At 40.2% G+C, this 15,686-nt stretch overlaps 1 protein-coding gene across 5 annotated transcripts in view; it reads right to left on the reverse strand.

Moving 5' to 3' along the window:
• Positions 1 to 15,686, reverse strand: part of LOC109416692 (uncharacterized) — a 215,140-nt gene that overhangs the window by 153,806 nt on the left and 45,648 nt on the right. For 2 of the 5 annotated variants that reach the window (XM_029873031.2, XM_029873029.2), the window contains exon 1: positions 984 to 1,945. The exons of the other annotated variants lie outside the window; for them this stretch is intronic. The gene's annotated coding sequence lies outside the window, so the exon portion shown is untranslated. Of the gene's footprint in view, positions 1 to 983; positions 1,946 to 15,686 lie in introns of those variants that run through there. 5 annotated transcript variants of the gene reach the window in all.

Genomic DNA, 15,686 nt, shown 5'->3' on the forward strand with positions numbered 1-15,686 from the left:
AGTCGAGTGTATGCTATGTTAAGTTAGGTAAAGTTGTGTATTTTGTAGCGACATTCAATTTACAACCACTGAGAATTTCTCATTTCCATTTTATCAAAGTTTTAATTTTCTTTTTTCGTAGATTTTTTGCATAACTTATGCCTTAACCTATAGCAACAGTTTTAGATCAAAAGACTTTCAAGTGACATAAGAACCATCATAAAACCAATTAAACATAGTGTTGGTTTTACTACGATTTTCAGAAGCTCCACAAAACTTATTGTGCTTGAAAATGTTGCTCTGGTAACTATACCAATCATCATTTCCTCTAAGGTATGTCTTTTCTACGTCCCCACTGAGAATTGGCCTGCCTCGCTTCAACTTAGTGCTCTTTACGCACTTCCATAGTTATTAATTGAAGGGCTTTCTTTGCCTGCCATTGCATGAATTTGTATATTGTGAGGCAAGTACAGTGATACACTACGCCCACTGGGCATTGCCCAGGGAGTCGAGAAAATTTTCCCGACTGGAACGGGAATCGAACCTGCGGTGTCCGGATTGGCGATCCATAGCCTTAACCACTAAGCTAACTGGAGACCCTTTTCCTACTTGCATTAGTTTTAAAGTGAAGACAGGAATTTCTTATGTGTAATGCTGTTGAGCATCAGTATATGTTATTTTTGGTGTTTCTTATCATAGTTTTTTTTTTAATATACTTTCTTATTTACTTTTCACTTTGATTTCAAAGGAAATGTTACAGTAACAATTTGAGTAACAGTACACATAAATGTCATAAATTGTACAAATAGAAAAAGTTTTCTGATTTCCGGCACAATTTATCCCAACAAATGTTCTACATTGCCAGTGCTCAGAGCGACGGTATTAGCAGATGTTGTCAGTAAGAGAGTGATGATGGAAAAGAACCCGGCAAAAATCATTTGTATCTTGTAATGAAGAATGATTTCCTTCATCATCTATTATATCGCCCGTAACGAGAATCTTACCATGGGAACACGTTGTCCTGAGTCGAAAGCTGAAGAAAGTCTAGGTTGCTGCCGATCCCTAGCCCTTCGAATCGTCGTTCAACAATGATTATTTTTTTCCGCTGGAAAATCCACCGAAAGCTTGTTTCCTTTTGGTAGCTGTCAGCAACGTAACATAACTGATATGAGCACAAAATAAATTGCACTTTTTTTCACTTCATTCCACAACGGACGCCCCTTGGCCCGTCTGCTAGTTTAGGTTTAATTTATCAAGATTTCTTCTGCCCACACTTTTCGTTTTTTCCTCGTTCTGACAAATAGATTCCACTTCCTTTCGGCTGCGGCCAGTGCACTACAGCAGCGGTTAACTCACGGGCCACGCTGATTTTGCACTTCCTGCACCGAGTCGATCAACTTCTGAGATGTCGTTTTCCGTAGGCTGTCCACACACTCGATGGACCCACAATCCAGTGACACTTCTCTTCTATCGTCGGAATCAAAAACATACACAAACACACACATAAAATCGCCAGTGGAACGGAAGTTGTGCTATTTTCGTATCCTACTATTGGGGGCAGGTTCCACAACTTCGCGGCGAGGAATATCCGTTTGCAACAGCAAGAATAAAGAACACAATCGTCGCGGGTTTCACCAAGCACAACTGGTTCATCTTCCTTTTCCGCTGATAGCCTGCGAACACTGCGAACTCGTTTATGTTGTATAGAAACAATAGACAGACAGCAAGCGCCAGCACAGCAGCGAATAAAAGCGAACAGAGAAAATAAACCGCGACCAGAACACCAACCTTCAGACAACGCAACAACGGCACATGTAGGCTGACCGAAAGCCCCCTCGCGACTCACTCGAACCGAACTGGCGTTGGGTGGATGAAGTGCAAGTCTATTGGGTGGCGAATTGGCTTGATTGCGAGAGCATACCGCGAGAGTTATGCGCAAGAGAGTGGAACGTTGCTGAAAGCGGAACAATGCTATGTCGAGTGAGCATTGCCAGCAAAAACAAACGAAGAATTTGCGTAGAAGCCTGGAGGCACAACATTTTGAATTTTGCTTCATATTGTGGAGGTGTGTATTAGGGTGGGTTATGGAAGCCGAGATTCTAAATTCAATTTTTATTGTTTTGGAAATGTTGGCAAACATTAAAATTTAATTTTGAAACCTTAAATTGAGAGAATGTTCCATCTAATTAGTAGGGCGCTCCCAATTTTATCCTGTTCGAAAAAGAAGGATTCAAACGCTGTACATATACAATTTTGTTTCTCATTTTTGTAGCTTACAACGTGATCCAATGCAATCGAAGCCCATGGAGAAACTCTGAGCGAGATTAAAGAGGATTTTTATAAGTTTTAATAATTACACTAGTTATCAAAATAAAATGAAAGTCGTGAACTTATATCAACGACCACAATTTTTGCTGCATAAAAGTCGAGATATTAAGCAAAATTTCAAAAATAAAATAAAAATTTGAATTTTTTCCAATAAGAAAAAAAAAACATTTTAAAATTTCATTCTCAACGTACAATTAAAATATAAAGTGTTGACAAGTTACAGTAGGGCATGGCATGGTTTACAATACTGTAGATAACTTTTGATAGGAAAATAAGACATCTCTAATATTTTGTCTCAGCTTTCAATTGATACAAAAATTTTGAAAATCGGTGGTTGCCATCATGGTGAAAAAAATGTTTTGGCATAAAAATCCAAGATGGCGGCCAAAATCAATATGGCCGACCTAACTTTTTATTATTGTAAATAGTAGCCTATCTTTCCTCTTTTCAACAACAATTCGTTTTGAGGTGGTTTTTGAAGAAACTTTCGAGTTATAACGGTTTAAATGAGCAACCATTTGACCAAAATCGAGGGGTCTGCAAAAAATGTTGTAGCTCTAACTAACAAGGGGTCCATCAATTTAAGTAACCAAATGTATTCTCCTTACTTTTTTAGCAAGGACTTTCAGAAAATCGGCACCTTAAACATTTTTGAAGACAAGGTGTAAATAGTGGGCCGGTCTCAGCGAGAGTTACCCAGTAACAATTTCAGCTCAATCGGAGTATTGGTTAGGGGGAATGAGATGTATGAACGGTGCAACTTTGCTTAAAAAAGAACAAACATTGATTTAAAATCGCCAGTCTTGTATGAAAAATTGAAAAAAAAATGTACCACTGTATTTTTTTTTCTTTACGTTTACAAACTCAGGGCATGATTCTGCACCAAAAATGATCATCAGCCTACAGAGTTCAATAATGCTGTTAACTACCCGCATAGATATATACTATTCATGCCATCGTTCTTATTATACGATATCCATTGGTGAAATGATAACAATACAAGCAGTAATCGTTTTATGATAAAATGATTGGGATTTAAAAAATACAATCATTCAGAATTATTTAAGTATCATTGAACATATCATAATGATACGTTGAATAATGTTTAAATAATTTTTAATAATCGGATGAAACAAAATTGCAGCGACAAAAAAACTGTTTTAGACTGTTTGTTGACTATATTCGGTATTAAATGTTTAAATTAGGACACCATCATGATATTATTCATTGTTATCTTATTTTCAATGCCGATGATTGGCATTTTTGTGTTTCTCACTTTTCTTCCACTACGATTGCGTGCATGTATTATTGCTTTCCTGAGCGCGAGCGGAGTTACGAAACCCCTTGGAAGTTGCAGGTTCTAATCATTTCAGGAATCAATACCACTTGCAGAGGCCCATATAGCCGAGGCGGTAAACGCACGGGTATTCAGCATGACCATGCTGAGGGTGACGGGTTCGATTCCCGGTCGGTCCAGGATCTTTTCGTAAAGGAAATTTCCTTGACTTCCTTGGGCATAGAGTATCTTCATGCCTGCCACACGATATACACATGCAAAATGGTCATTGGCAGAGGAAGCTCTCAGTTAAAAACTGTGGAAGTGCTCATTGAACACTTTGACCACTTGCAGAGTAGTTTAAATAGCCGAGGTCTTAAATAGAATAAAATATCGAAAGTATACGTTGCTCTGTGGTACCACGAACGAAACTCGGCACACAAAATAACTGTAGCGCTGGCTGTTTCAGGCTCAAGTTGTGACGACTGATAACTGCGGCGATTACTGGTTCCGGCGAGCAGTTGCATCCAGCTAAGCTGTAGGTCACTTACCTTCCGATGCGGTCAATGCTGGTAAAACGTAATCTAAGCTGATTCTTCCCTCTTGTCCGGCCACCCACACCCACGTGCAAGTCTGCAAACTCAGCAGGATTTAATCTTTTAGAACCTATTCCACTTTAACGCACTCGCGACCACCAATTCAATTTGGTCTAGTACGGAGACAGTGAGGCACCACGCGACGAGCAAGCATCAATAACACGGTTCGATTCCCGATCCAGCAATAACTAAAAACACCACGAATGTAAACAATTATTCCTATAATGATTCAACAACTTGACAGTGCCCGGTAAGTGCTCGCAGGGGTGTGTATTTTTCTGGTCGATAAATCGATTTGATGAAATATTTCAATGTTGTTTTTATTATTCACTGTATCGTAAAAAATATGATAAAGTGATTATAAAATGAATAATATTGTTAAAATTTTGTTCGAGAAAATCGGAATTTTTGAATGGTAACGATACTTAACAAACCATTCGGTCTATCATAAAATCCCTTTGAATGATAACTGCTATCATGGATATGATTCATTGTATCATCGATTTATAATCAGGATTATGATAATACGAATGATAGGAAAATGACATTCTGTCAATATTCTGTATAATTGCTGTATGATACCATTTTATTCGTGTAGTGTTATTTATCAAATTATGATTATTACAATTATGATTATAATTAAGTAAACCTTGGTAATTTCATGTACAAAAGTCTGTCACCTTATAGCAGACCCAGGCAATATCCGAATGAACTGGAAAGTTTACCCGAAACTCTAACAACCTGATCAGCTTCACGGAAAAGCCGTTCTCGTCCATCATGTGCAATAGCTCTGTGCGACCGATACTGTCGTATACCGCGTTGAAGTCAATGACCAGGTGATGCGTTATTCACGGCATTTCTGTAAGATTTGCCGTTCGGTGAAGATGTGGGCCGCTGTCAATCTGACATCGATGATAACATCCTATAAATTTATTCGTTTCAGGTGACAGATGACGGAAAGTGATCTGGAATAGCAGTTTGTAAGTGAAATTCAAAATGGTGATCGCACTGAAGTTCTCACTCCAAATAGCCGCCTTTCTTGTGAATGTGACAGATTACCCCTTCCTTCCGCTTCTCCGGTAGCTGTTTGAGAAATCGAAAACAAACAAAAATGTTTAGGGTTCTCATACAAAAAATATTACAAGGGGGGTGGGGCTGTCGAAAAATCGTAATTTTTTTCTTACGTAATTAATGGACAGCCCCCAAAGGGGGTCCAAAGGGAAAACTTCAAAAATTTAAAAATTTGTGGGCACCCTTCCCTACAAGGGGGGACCAAAGGGAAAAATTCAAAAAATCGGAAATTTGCGGACCTTCTTCCCCCAATGGGGGACCAAAGGGAAATTTAAAAAAAAAATTGAAAATTTGCGAACCCTCTTCTCCCAAGGGGGGACCAAAGTGAAAAATTCAAAAATTTGGAAATTTGCGGACCCACTTCCCCCAAGGGGGGACCAAAGGGAAAAATTCGAAGAAAAATTGAAAATTTGCGGACCTTCTTCCCCCAAGGGGGGACCAAAGGAAAAAATTCAAAAAATCGGAAATTTGCGGACCTTCTTCCCCCAATGAGGGACCAAAGGGAAAAAATGAAAATTTGTGGACCCACTTCCCCCAAGGGGGAACCAAAGGGAGAAATTCAAAAAAATGATAAATTGCAGACCCACTTCCTCCAAGGGGGCCAAAGGCAAAAATTCAAAAAATTAAAATTTGCGGACCCATTTTCCCCAAAGGGGGAAAAAATTGCGGACCCACTTCCTCCAAGGGGAAAAATTCAAAAAGTTCACAATTTTCGGATCCATTTTCCCCAAGAGGGGACCAAAGGGAAAAATTTAAAAAAAAATGTAAATTTTTGGATCCATTTTTTCCAAGGGGGCCACAGGGACCCATTTCCCCCAAAGAAAACAATTAAAAAAAATTTGCGGACCAACTTCCCCCAAGAGAAAACCAAAGGAAAAAATCAAAAATTTGAAAAATTTGCAAACTTTCTTTCTCCGAGGAAGGACCAGGGAAAACTTCAAAAATTTGAAAATTTGCGAACCCCCTTCCCCCAAGGGGAGGCTAATGGGAAAAATTCAAAAAATTGAAAATTTGCGGACCCTCTTCCACCAAGGGGGGACTAAAGGGAAAAATTTGAAAATTTGCAGACCCTCTTCTCCCAAGGGGGGACCAAAGAGAAAAATTCAAAAAATTGAAAATTAGCGGACCCTCTTCCACCAAGGGGGGACCAAAGAGAAAAATTCAAAAATATGAAAATTTGCGGACCCCCTTCCCCCAAGCGAGGGGCGATTCACTCATGTATTTTCGATGCAGCCCTGTGTATTGAAAATCGAATTTGAGTATTTTTGGTATAATAACGTGTATTTTTTTGCATTAGTGTATTATTTTGCACTTTTGTGAATAAATTATAATTGATTTGTATTTATGCAATTATTGCGCATTTTGCGAATAATCGTGTATTTTTAATCGATTTTTCACACTTTGCATTTAGGACTTGAAAGCTTGTAAACAAACCGAAAATAAATTGGAAATTTAATATTTCGATTGCTGCTTTAAGTCAAAACGACGAAGTATTACATTTTTTTCATCATTTAATTGTCTTTAACAAAACCGACAATCGTTCCTGATCCTGATTAAATTACCCGAGTAGAGCATGTAAAAACCTCGGTAAAAACCTTCTTAGTATCCCTGCGAGTACCCCGTTATTAGTAAAGCTTTCGGTATAGACATCCTGCAGGATGCAACTGCGCGAATCAGGTTTACGTCGCTGCTGAGGACCATACTGAGAAGTTTGTTTTTTTTTTGAGAAAGCAGAAAAGTTTATTTTATGTTTTCCTTGGAGCAAGACACTGTGCTGGAGAGTACATTTTCCATCACAGAGTTGCTCAGAATTTCTCCGGATTGCTCCCGTTTTGCTTGATACTATCGCAAAAACAAAACAATATTGCCTGATATCCCGCTTTTCTCGCAGTTTTAGGGATGTTTTTCAACAAATTTCGTCGAACAATGGTAAGAAGAGTTACTCAGAATTTCTCAGAGTTACTCTCGTTTGCACAGTGTCTTGCCCCTAGATGTTTTCTTCTGGACTTTTCTGGTATTTCCGAGGACTTCCCACATAAGTTCTTCCTTGGATTCCTCATGGATGGCCACAGAATTTTATCCGGGACGTCGGACTGGCCGACCGGTTCGAGGAGTACCCGAAATGGCATGACCTGATTTGCTTGAAAGATTGCTGATATTTGGAAACGGCAACTTCTCCAATGTACTTGAGAGCCGATCTTAAGAGTTTCGATCTAAATACGCTCGGAACGAAGTTTGACGTGAGTCTGATAGAGCCCCCGCTGGAGGAGTACGCCCTTCCTGGGATTCATCCAGAATTTTACTCTTGAGATCCTTCTGGGACATCCCCTGGAATGCCTTCTGGGGGTTATCCACAAATTCCTCCTAATTTTTCCACCATGATCATCAGAGGGACCTTTTGTATCAATCCCACAAGGCATCTTTGTATCAACTCTTGGATGAATTCCCGAATGGAACTCCTAAAGGAAACTCCAAGAAGTTCCTGGAGGAATCGTAGAGGGAATTTATGAAGAAACTGAAGAAGGCATTCCTGAGCAACAATCGTATATGGGAAATACTAAATCATGGTGGGCTAACCTGACAGAATTTCAAAAGAAATTCATTTAGTAGAAAATCGCTTTGTAGGAACCTCTGAAAAACGTTTTCTAAGAAGAACCTTCGAAGAAATTTCTCTGAAAAGAATCTTTGAAGGAAACCCTCTTTAAGGAATCTGAAGGAATTCCTCTGGGAGAAATCTAAAAAGAAATTTCGCTGGGAATATTCACAAGACATAATCTTCGTTGGAATTGATTTGGGGGAATGTCCCAAGATGTTCCTCTTGGGCGAATCTCCACAGACATTCCTCTTGCTTGCACCATTCTCCGGAGTGATTCCTCTTTTAAATAATGTGGGAAGCTATAGGCTATAGTAAACTCTTCCCCCAGCATCGTAGTCAGCATTCTTCACATATGGTCCACTAAATGCTGCATTTGATCCGCCACAAGTTTATCTTAAAACTTTAGAACCATTGTACATTATATTCCCGACCGAAACTGAAACTTCCCCATGCTTTCTGTTTACGGATTGTACTCAGGGATGTTTCGGACGGAAGTTTCAATTCTATCCAGTTCCAGGTAGATTGTCAGTCTCTGTGTCTGTCACAAAAACATCTCATCATTTCTGAACTCCTGTATTTATTGCACAATAATTACCATAATTGAATTGAAACGTGCTGAAACTGTATTTTTCGTGTACTGAAATAGATTTGCATTTTTATTTTGAATTGGCGTATTTTTTCGAATATGGCGTATTTTTTAGTACTGTTGTATTTTTCGCATTTTTCGTGCATTGGAGAATTTTTGCACTTTTATTTTGAATTGGTGTATTTTTTTCGAATGTGACGTATTTTTATGCAGTTTTGCATTTGTTGTGTATTGATGTATTTTTGTGTATTTTTATCATTCGTGTATTTTCACTGCAGTTACGCAGTACAGTGAATCGCCCCTCGCCCCCAAGGTGCTGTCTATTAATTATGTAAGGGTTTATAGGGGGAAGGGGGGTTTGAGAAATCGAAAACAAACAAAAATGTTTAGGGTTCTCATACAAAAAATATTACAAGGGGGGTGGGGCTGTCGAAAAATCGTAATTTTTTTCTTACGTAATTAATGGACAGCCCCCAAAGGGGGTCCAAAGGGAAAACTTCAAAAATTTAAAAATTTGTGGGCACCCTTCCCTACAAGTGGGGACCAAAGGGAAAAATTCAAAAAATCGGAAATTTGCGGACCTTCTTCCCCCAAAGGGGGACCAAAGGGAAATTTAAAAAAAAATTGAAAATTTGCGAACCCTCTTCTCCCAAGGGAAAAATTCGAAGAAAAATTGAAAATTTGCAGACCTTCTTCCCCCAAGGGGGGACCAAAGGAAAAAATTCAAAAAATCGGAAATTTGCGGACATTCTTCCCCCAATGGGGGACCAAAGGGAAATTTAAAAAAAAATTGAAAATTTGCGAACCCTCTTCTCCCAAGGGGGGACCAAAGTGAAAATTTCAAAAATTTGGAAATTTGCGGACCCACTTCCCCCAAGGGGGGACCAAAGGGAAAAATTCGAAGAAAAATTGAAAATTTGCGGACCTTCTTCCCCCAAAGGGGGACCAAAGGAAAAAATTCAAAAAATCGGAAATTTGCGGACCTTCTTCCCCCAATGAGGGACCAAAGGGAAAAAATGAAAATTTGTGGACCCACTTCCCCCAAGGGGGAACCAAAGGGAGAAATTCAAAAAAATGATAAATTGCAGACCCACTTCCTCCAAGGGGGCCAAAGGCAAAAATTCAAAAAAATAAAATTTGCGGACCCATTTTCCCCAAAGGGGAAAAAAATTGCGAACCCACTTCCTCCAAGGGGAAAAATTCAAAAAGTTCACAATTTTCGGATCCATTTTCCCCAAGAGGGGACCAAAGGGAAAAATTTAAAAAAAAAATGTAAATTTTTGGATCCATTTTTTCCAAGGGGGCCACAGGGACCCATTTCCCCCAATGGGGGACCAAAGGGAAATTAATAAAAAAAAATTGAAAATTTGTGAACCCTTTTCTCCCAAGGGGGGACCAAAGGAAAAAATTCAAAAAATCGGAAATTTGCGAACCTTCTTCCCCCAAGAGGGGACCAAAGGGAAATTTAAAAAAAAAATGAAAATTTGCGAACCCTCTTCTCCCAAGGGGGGACCAAAGTGAAAAATTCAAAAATTTGGAAATTTGCGGACCCACTTCCCCCAAGGGGGGACCAAAGGGACCAAATTCAAAAAAATGATAAATTGCAGACCCACTTCCTCCAAGGGGGCCAAAGGCAAAAATTCAAAAAATTAAATTTTGCGGACCCATTTTCCCCAAAGGGGAAAAAAATTGCGAACCCACTTCCTCCAAGAGGAAAAATTCAAAAAGTTCACAATTTTCGGATCCATTTTCCCCAAGACCAAAGGGAAAAATTTAAAAAAAAATGTAAATTTTTGGATCCATTTTTTCCAAGGGGGCCACAGGGACCCATTTCCCCCAATGGGGGACCAAAGGGAAAAATTCGAAGAAAAATTGAAAATTTGTGAACCCTCTTCTCCCAAGGGGGGACCAAAGGAAAAAATTCAAAAAATCGGAAATTTGCGAACCTTCTTCCCCCAAGAGGGGATCAAAGGGAAATTTAAAAAAAAAATTGAAAATTTGCGAACCCTCTTCTCCCAAGGGGGGACCAAAGTGAAAAATTCAAAAATTTGGAAATTTGCGGACCCACTTCCCCCAAGGGGGGACCAAAGGGACCAAATTCAAAAAAATGATAAATTGCAGACCCACTTCCTCCAAGGGGGCCAAAGGCAAAAATTCAAAAAATTAAAATTTGCGGACCCATTTTCCCCAAAGGGGAAAAAAATTGCGAACCCACTTCCTCCAAGGGGAAAAATTCAAAAAGTTCACAATTTTCGGATCCATTTTCCCCAAGAGGGGACCAAAGGGAAAAATTTAAAAAAAAATGTAAATTTTTGGATCCATTTTTTCCAAGGGGGCCACAGGGACCCATTTCCCCCAAAGAAAACAATTAAAAAAAATTTGCGGACCAACTTCCCCCAAGAGGGAACCAAAGGAAAAAATCAAAAATTTGAAAAATTTGCAAACTTTCTTTCTCCGAGGAAGGACCAGGGAAAACATCAAAAATTTGAAAATTTGCGAACCCCCTTCCCCCAAGGGGGGGCTAATGGGAAAAATTCAAAAAATTGAAAAATTGCGGACCCTCTTCCACCAAGGGGGGACTAAAGGGAAAAATTTGAAAATTTGCAGACCCTCTTCTCCCAAGGGGGGACCAAAGAGAAAAATTCAAAAAATTGAAAATTAGCGGACCCTCTTCCACGAAGGGGGGACCAAAGAGAAAAATTCAAAAATATGTAAATTTGCGGACCCCCTTCCCCCAAGGTGCTGTCTATTAATTATGTAAGGGTTTATAGGGGGAAGGGGGGTTTGAGAAATCGAAAACAAACAAAAATGTTTAGGGTTCTCATACAAAAAATATTACAAGGGGGGTGGGGCTGTCGAAAAATCGTAATTTTTTTCTTACGTAATTAATGAACAGCCCCCAAAGGGGGTCCAAAGGGAAAACTTCAAAAATTTAAAAATTTGTGGGCCCCCTTCCCTACAAGGGGGGACCAAAGGGAAAAATTCAAAAAATCGGAAATTTGCGGACCTTCTTCCCCCAATGGGGGACCAAAGGGAAATTTAAAAAAAAAATGAAAATTTGCGAACCCTCTTCTCCCAAGGGGGGACCAAAGTGAAAAATTCAAAAATTTGGAAATTTGCGGACCCACTTCCCCCAAGGGGGGACCAAAGGGAAAAATTCGAAGAAAAATTGAAAATTTGCGGACCTTCTTCCCCCAAGGGGGGACCAAAGGAAAAAATTCAAAAAATCGGAAATTTGCGGACCTTCTTCCCCCAATGGGGGACCAAAGGGAAATTAAAAAAAAAATTGAAAATTTGCGAACCCTCTTCTCCCAAGGGGGGACCAAAGTGAAAAATTCAAAAATTTGGAAATTTGCGGACCCACTTCCCCCAAGGGGGGACCAAAGGGAAAAATTCGAAGAAAAATTGAAAATTTGCGGACCTTCTTCCCCCAAGGGGGGACCAAAGGAAAAAATTCAAAAAATCGGAAATTTGCGGACCTTCTTCCCCCAATGGGGGACCAAAGGGAAATTAAAAAAAAAGAATTGAAAATTTGTGAACCCTCTTCTCCCAAGGGGGGACCAAAGTGAAAAATTCAAAAATTTAAAAATTTGCGGACCCACTTCCCCCAAGGGGGGACCAAAGGGAAAAAATCGAAGAAAAATTGAAAATTTGCGGACCTTCTTCCCCCAAGGGGGGACCAAAGGAAAAAATTCAAAAAATCGGAAATTTGCGAACCCTCTTCTCCCAAGAGGGGACCAAAGTGAAAAATTCAAAAATTTGGGAATTTGCGGACCCACTTCCCCCGAGGGGGGACCAAAGTGAAAACTTCAAATATTTGGAAATTTGCGGACCCACTTCCCCCAAGGGGGGACCAAAGAGAAAAATTCGAAGAAAAATTGAAATTTTGCGGACCTTCTTCCCCCAAGGGGGGACCAAAGGAAAAAATTCAAAAAACCGGAAATTTGCGGACCTTCTTCCCCCAATGGGGGACCAAGGGGAAATTTAGAAAAAAAATTGAAAATTTGCGAACCCTTTTCTCCCAAGGGGGGACCAAAGTGAAAAATTCAAAAATTTGGAAATTTGCGGACCCACTTCCCCCAAGGGGGGACCAAAGGGAAAAATTCGAAGAAAAATTGAAAATTTGCGGACCTTCTTCCCCCAAAGGAAAAAACTCAAAAAATCGGAAATTTGCAAACCTTCTTCCCCCAATGGGGGACCAGAGGGAAATTTAAAAAAAAAATTGAAAATTTGCGAACCCTCTTCTCCCAAGGGGGGACCAAAGTGAAAACTTCAAAAATTTGGAAATTTGCGGACCCACTTCCCCCAAGGGGGGACCAAAGAGAAAAATTCGAAGAAAAATTGAAATTTTGCGGACCTTCTTCCCCCAAGGGGGGACCAAAGGAAAAAATTCAAAAAACCGGAAATTTGCGGACCTTCTTCCCCCAATGGGGGACCAAGGGGAAATTTAGAAAAAAAATTGAAAATTTGCGGGCCCACTTCCCCCAAGGGGGGACCAAAGGGAAAACTTCAAAAATTTGGAAATTTGCGGACCCACTTCCCCCAAGGGGGGACCAAAGAGAAAAATTCGAAGAAAAATTGAAATTTTGCGGACCTTCTTCCCCCAAGGGGGGACCAAAGGAAAAAATTCAAAAAAACGGAAATTTGCGGACCTTCTTCCCCCAATGGGGGACCAAAGGGAAATTAAAAAAAAAAAAATGAAAATTTGTGAACCCTCTTCTCCCAAGGGGGGACCAAAGTGAAAAATTCAAAAATTTGGAAATTTGCGGACCCACTTCCCCCAAGGGGGGACCAAAGGGAAAAAATCGAAGAAAAATTGTAAATTTGCGGACCTTCTTCCCCCAAGGGGGGACCAAAGGAAAAAATTCAAAAAATCGGAAATTTGCGAACCCTCTTCTCCCAAGAGGGGACCAAAGTGAAAAATTCAAAAATTTGGAAATTTGCGGACCCACTTCCCCCAAGGGGGGACCAAAGTGAAAACTTCAAAAATTTGGAAATTTGCGGACCCACTTCCCCCAAGGGGGGACCAAAGGGAAAAATTCGAAGAAAAATTGAAATTTTGCGGACTTTCTTCCCCCAAGGGGGGACCAAAGGAAAAAATTCAAAAAATCGGAAATTTGCGGACCTTCTTCCCCCAATGGGGGACCAAAGGGAAATTTTTAAAAAAAATTGAAAATTTGCGTACCCTCTTCTCCCAAGGGGGGACCAAAGTGAAAAATTCAAAAATTTGGAAATTTGCGGACCCACTTCCTCCAAGGGGGGACCAAAGGGAAAAATTCGAAGAAAAATTGAAAATTTGCGGACCTTCTTCCCCCAAAATTCAAAAAATCGGAAATTTGCGGACCTTCTTCCCCCAATGGGGGACCAAAGGGAAATTAAAAAAAAAATTGAAAATTTGCGAACCCTCTTCTCCCAAGGGGGGACCAAAGTGAAAAATTCAAAAATTTGGAAATTTGCGGACCCACTTCCCCCAAGTGGGGACCAAAGGGAAAAATTCGAAGAAAAATTGAAAATTTGCGGACCTTCTTCCCCCAAGGGGGGACCAAAGGAAAAAATTCAAAAAATCGGAAATTTGCGGACATTTTTCCCCCAATGGGGGACCAAAGGGAAATTTAAAAAAAAAATTGAAAATTTGCGAACCCTCTTCTCCCAAGGGGGGACCAAAGTGAAAAATTCAAAAATTTGGAAATTTGCGGACCCACTTCCCCCAAGGGGGGACCAAAGGGAAAAATTCGAAGAAAAATTGAAAATTTGCGGACCTTCTTCCCCCAAGGGGGGACCAAAGGAAAAAATTCAAAAAATCGGAAATTTGCGGACCTTCTTCCCCCAATGGGGGACCAAAGAAAAATTTAAAAAATAAATTGAAAATTTGCGAACCCTCTTCTCCCAAGGGGGGACCAAAGTGAAAAATTCAAAAATTTGGAAATTTGCGGACCCACTTCCCCCAAGGGGGGACCAAAGGGAAAAATTCGAAGAAAAATTGAAAATTTGCGGACCTTCTTCCCCCAAGGGGGGACCAAAGGAAAAAATTCAAAAAATCGGAAATTTGCGGACCTTCTTCCCCCAATGAGGGACCAAAGGGAAATTAAAAAAAAAATTGAAAATTTGCGAACCCTCTTCTCCCAAGGGGGGACCAAAGTGAAAAATTCAAAAATTTGGAAATTTGCGGACCCACTTCCCCCAAGGGGGGACCAAAGGGAAAAATTCGAAGAAAAATTGAAAATTTGCGGACCTTCTTCCCCCAAGGGGGGACCAAAGGAAAAAATTCAAAAAATCGGAAATTTGCGGACCTTCTTCCCCCAATGGGGGACCAAAGAAAAATTTAAAAAATAAATTGAAAATTTGCGAACCCTCTTCTCCCAAGGGGGGACCAAAGTGAAAAATTCAAAAATTTGGAAATTTGCGGACCCACTTCCCCCAAGGGGGGACCAAAGGGAAAAATTCGAAGAAAAATTGAAAATTTGCGGACCTTCTTCCCCCAAGGGGGGACCAAAGGAAAAAATTCAAAAAATCGGAAATTTGCGGACCTTCTTCCCCCAATGGGGGACCAAAGGGAAATTTAAAAAAAAAATTGAAAATTTGCGATCCCTCTTCTCCCAAGGGGGGACCAAAGTGAAAAATTCAAAAATTTGGAAATTTGCGGACCCACTTCCCCCAAGGGGGGACCAAAGGGAAAAATTCGAAGAAAAATTGAAAATTTGCGGACCTTCTTCCCCCAAAATTCAAAAAATCGGAAATTTGCGGACCTTCTTCCCCCAATGGGGGACCAAAGGGAAATTAAAAAAAAAAATTGAAAATTTGCGAACCCTCTTCTCCCAAGGGGGGACCAAAGTGAAAAATTCAAAAATTTGGAAATTTGCGGACCCACTTCCCCCAAGTGGGGGACCAAAGGGAAAAATTCGAAGAAAAATTGAAAATTTGCGGACCTTCTTCCCCCAAGGGGGGACCAAAGGAAAAAACTCAAAAAATCGGAAATTTGCAAACCTTCTTCCCCCAATGGGGGACCAGAGGGAAATTTAAAAAAAAAATTGAAAATTTGCGAACCCTCTTCTCCCAAGGGGGGACCAAAGTGAAAACTTCAAAAATTTGGAAATTTGCGGACCCACTTCCCCCAAGGGGGGACCAAAGAGAAAAATTCGAAGAAAAATTGAAATTTTGCGGACCTTCTTCCCCCAAGGGGGGACCAAAGGAAAAAATTCAAAAAACCGGAAATTTGCGGACCTTCTTCCCCCAATGGGGGACCAAGGGGAAATT

Source organism: Aedes albopictus, chromosome 2 (assembly GCF_035046485.1).
Source record: "Aedes albopictus strain Foshan chromosome 2, AalbF5, whole genome shotgun sequence".
Classification (NCBI taxonomy): domain Eukaryota; kingdom Metazoa; phylum Arthropoda; class Insecta; order Diptera; family Culicidae; genus Aedes; species Aedes albopictus.